We start from the raw sequence: 4,780 nt of genomic DNA, 5'->3' as shown, positions 1-4,780 counted from the left end.
ATCCTCTCTGGCCCACAGACTGGGCTCAGCATACACCACTAAATGAATGAGCCATATGCTATATGGTTTAGCTTCTGGAAGCAGAAGTCCATAACTTGACTGGAAGCAGTCAAGTCCATAACTTTATTTACTCTTAAAATGAAAATTACAACAGTCCCCCACAATTACTGGTGATCTTCCTGTCCACACAGGCTGTGATTTATGAAATAGGATAGAAAGAATCAAAGAATAACAGAGCTTTGAGAGGGCCCTCTGAGATCATTTAATTTCTCATTTTGTAAATGAGAAAACTGGAACTCAGAGAAGCTTTGGGAATTTACCCAAGACCATATCCACGTCTTCATAACGGTATTGCTTAGTGTTTAATTTCTCTAATTAGACAAGCAATTGTCCATTGAAACAATGAAATCTACACAGGAAAATGCCTCATAGAAATTCCAGGGCCTCTGCCCTGCTTCTTAATCTATGAAGGTCCGGGGATACCACTTGGTGGGTGTTTTTAAAATCGTGTGCATGTGCGCATCTGTAGTCTCACTGAACACGGATTGTCTTGAAAATTCATGTAGACCTAGAAGCAGAGACTTCTTTGAAATACAATTTTGAAATTCTGTCAGTCCTAACAGGTCAAGACAAAGACTGCCACTAGATGCTCTGCATGAACAATAAGAAGGCCCAGGGCCTGGAGACATGGCTCAGTGGTTAAGGGCACTTGCTGCTCTTACAGAGGACCCGAGTTCAACCTCCAGCACTCACTTAGAGCACAGTTTTTCCTGTAACTTCAATTCCAAGGAATCTAACACCCTCTTGTGACCTCTGCAGTCACCTACACACATGTGGTGCACATCCACACATGCAGGCACACACATACACATAAAATAAATAAACTTTTTTTTTAAAGAAAAACATCCACAGTGCAGTTGAATGACCCTGAAGGAAATGCTTGGGGTGACATGAGATACTGGTGATGCTAGGTGGAGAGGATGTTCAGCCAGATGTCAGGAGAAGCCCTCTGTGAAGGTGCTAGAGGAGAGCGCTCTCACCTTTGTGGAGGAAGCCACTAAAGGGAGAACTGAGGACAGAGCCATCTATGCTGGAGGGAAGAAACAATAGCCTTCAGACTGGGCTAGGTGGGCTGGAGGAACTGAAGGGCAGGACCCAGGTCTAGAGGACAGTGAACAGAGATGAGATCAGAAGAGGGGATGGCGTTGAACTTGTACAGAGGCATCCTGAAGCCCCAGGGTAAAGTGGAAGGAAGTATTGTGGAAATTGATTCAGGCAGATTGTGAACTTCTGCTCCCCACTTGGCAGCTGCTGGAGCAGGCCAATCTCTTCCAGCCAAGTTGCTGCCTCCTCCTTAGGAAACTGACAAAATGCACGCTGAGGGCTCCTGTGTTTGAACATTTGGTCCCCAGTCGGCAGCGCTGTTTGAAAATGCTGTGGAAGTTTGGGAGGTGGAGCCTGGCTGGAGGAAGTGGGTCACTGGGGCCTAGGCCCATTTCCTGTCAACTGAGGACATACTGTACCAACAACCTCAGCTGATATGCGACTCCCTGTCTTTCTCCTAGGCTCTGCCTTATGACCTTTACTACACTCACAAACCATTAGCAACTTGGGACCAAACCAGCAAAATGCATGCTATATACTGACTTCAAAAACTTGAAACTTGTGATTCAAGCCAGGCTAGAACAAAATGCCATGTGGTTGACTCAAATTGAGATTGAGTGATCGTTATGAGCCATCTTTGTCCCCACCAAGCTAACATTTTTCCCAGCTTTGAAGTCCAAGATGGATTCATATCTGAACTTGAGCTGTGTAGGGCAAATGGAGGGAACAGCCTCTGGCCCTGCAACACTTCATCCCTGTTTGATGCTAATTACATACGAATGCTTAAATTAAGAAGACATCATTAAAAGTACATTAGATTTAATTATGCAGCCAAGACAGGCAGGGAGAGGTGCCGCATGATGCAGAATGCATAATTAGATGAGACCTAATCCATTAGATACTTATTTGTTAAGGAAATATGTCTCATCTGTAAGTGTCACCATAGAGTGACTTGGAAGCAATTCCTAGAGAGGCCATTTCTACCACCCATGACACCCTCATTGATATAGCCTGCAGTGACATTCCACATGCAGTGCTGCCAGCTCCTACAAATGAACATGAGACAGGCTTTGGATTCCACATGAGAGGGACCCAGCCTCCATCTGTCCCTTCATGAGTGTGACAAGAGTCCTGGGATAAAAGTCAAGCGTCTTGGGTTCTGTCACCACCGTAACTACTTTCTAGCTGGGTGACATTTGGGCAAGCTCTTTAATCTATACATATTTTGGTTTCCCCAGCTATAAAATAAATTATTTTAGTCACTGAAATTGTGTCATAGAGTTGAGGAGAGATTAAATGATAAAATCTATGTAAAGGGTTTAGAGTAGTGCCTCAGATGCCGATGGACTTAGAAAATGACGGTTCCTACTCTCTGTCATCATCATCATCACCATCACTACCACCATCACCATCATTAACATCAACATCATCATCACTATAATCATCGCCATTACCATCATCATCATCATCATCACCATCACTGCCACTACCACGGACTTAGTTATTTCCTATTGCTGTAATAAAACACCATGACCAAGGCAACTTATAAATAGAAGTGTTTATTTTGGGGCTAACAGTTCCAGAGCAATAGGAGTGCATCACTCTCATGATAGGGAGCATGGCAGCAGGCAAGCAGCTGAGAATGTACAAACAGAAAGCAGAGTGCACACTGGGAATGGCATGAGTCTTTTTGAAACCTCAAATGCACCCCCCAGTGACACACCTCTTCCAACAAGGCCATATCTCTTAATCCTTCCCAAATAGTTCTACCAACTAGGGATACCAAATATTCAAACATATGAGCCTACAGAGGCCACTATCTTTCAACCTACCAATCCCCATCATCATCATCAACATCATCACCATTACCACCATCATCATCATGAGAACCATCATCACCATCAGCATCAACATCATCATCATCCATCACCACTGTATGAATAAATCATTTCTGTTCTCTAAGCCTGTTTTCCTTCTTTTATAGAATTGGATGACCATATCTAGACATCCTAAAAACATGGCTTATTTGGTTGGTTGAAAGTTGATTGGTTGTGTTTTGCTGATATGGCATCAATGGCTTTGATAACACACACACACACACACACACACACACACACACACACACACACACACACACACAAGGCATTCAGTTTTAAACAGATGGTAGCACCTACCTGAAGTTTTCTGTTGTACCTATGTACCCATGGACCCAGGTAAGAAGCTGTAGTCTAAAGCTCTCTTTTAACTGCCTACCTCTGTGAGTCACAGGATCTCTGCGTCCTATCTGGTAGGATTAACCCAGCTTTTGGAGCATCCTGTACCACAGTATCCAAAGACTCACCATGGTACCAAACTCCGACCCGTCCTCTGAGAGCTGTGTATCCTCTGGCAGCATAGCTTTACTTCTTTCTACCCTTGAGTCTCACTGTTGAAAGGGTTAAAAGAGATTGTGGATGAAAAGGACAGAGAGTCCCACATGTACTAAGTCTCTAGGTCATCCTAGTATTACTACTTACAAAAGAAAATCTTTGAAGAGATATGATCCAATCTCCTCATGCCTCAGATGCTAAATATTCATTAAAGTACAAGCACTAGGACCTGTGTTCAACCCCCAAAATGATGTTCAAACAACAAACAACAAAGACAGGTAGGTGGAGCGAGCTTGTGACCCCAGTTATAGAGAGGCTGCACAAGACGGATCCCAGGGTCTTGCCGGCTATTCAATGAGCTCCAAGCCAATGAGAGACCCTGTTTCATAAAAACCAGGTAGACGGCACCTGGAGAATAATACCCAAGGTTGTCCACAGCATTAGCACATGCATGCACTCACGCACTGATAAATAAAATCAAAGGTAAGTTGTACAAAGGATTTATTTGTACATCTTAAATTTCAAAGAGAAAGAGACAGTGAGGGCGACAGCTGGGACAGCAGCAAGATGTGGTGCTCGGGGCAAACAGACAGCAGGTCCTGTCAATGCTAGCCACATTGCTCAGAGAACAGAGGAAGCTCGGAATGCTCTTACAATGCTTTTATCATATATTAATTACACATAGTGATAGTCATAATAATAATATTATGGCATTTTGTGTATGTATATAATACATTTTGATCATCTTTACCCCACCACCATCTCTCATTCCCCTCCCACACCTGCTCATCATGTTCTTCTTCCAATTAGTCTCCCTTACACTTCCATGTCTTTTTTTTTAACCTAGTGAGTTTGAAGGTCCCTCAGGAACAGGTGAGAGTGAGCAGAAACTGAGTGGTTTTAAGTCCTAAAAGATAGGACCTGGCACAGCCCAGATCCACAGCTATTGTATTTCACCCTAAGGACCTGTTCTGGTCCACAGGCTAAGTAGCTTGGCAAATGGAGTTCAAGCAGGAGCCTCCAGTCTCAGCCTAGGAGTTGGAAAGGACAGTTTAAGAGAAAATTGGACATAACTGAAGAGAAATAAAACTGCCCATCTCTTTCAGGAAAAGTAGCTCAGAGTTCGGATTCCCCTAAGCTGTATGGAGGGCCTTGATAAACATTGCAGACTTTTTTTTTTTAGATTTTTATTTTTAATTATATATGTGTGTGTGTGTGTGCATGCATGAACATGTGCACATGGGAATGTAGTACCCACAAAGGTGGACATAAGAGGGCATCAATCCCCTGGAGCTGAAGTTACAGGC

Source organism: Peromyscus californicus, unplaced genomic scaffold, assembly GCF_007827085.1.
Source record: "Peromyscus californicus insignis strain IS unplaced genomic scaffold, ASM782708v3 Scaffold_3__1_contigs__length_106647218, whole genome shotgun sequence".
Lineage (NCBI taxonomy): Eukaryota > Metazoa > Chordata > Mammalia > Rodentia > Cricetidae > Peromyscus > Peromyscus californicus.
This window is presented reverse-complemented; position numbering follows the sequence as displayed.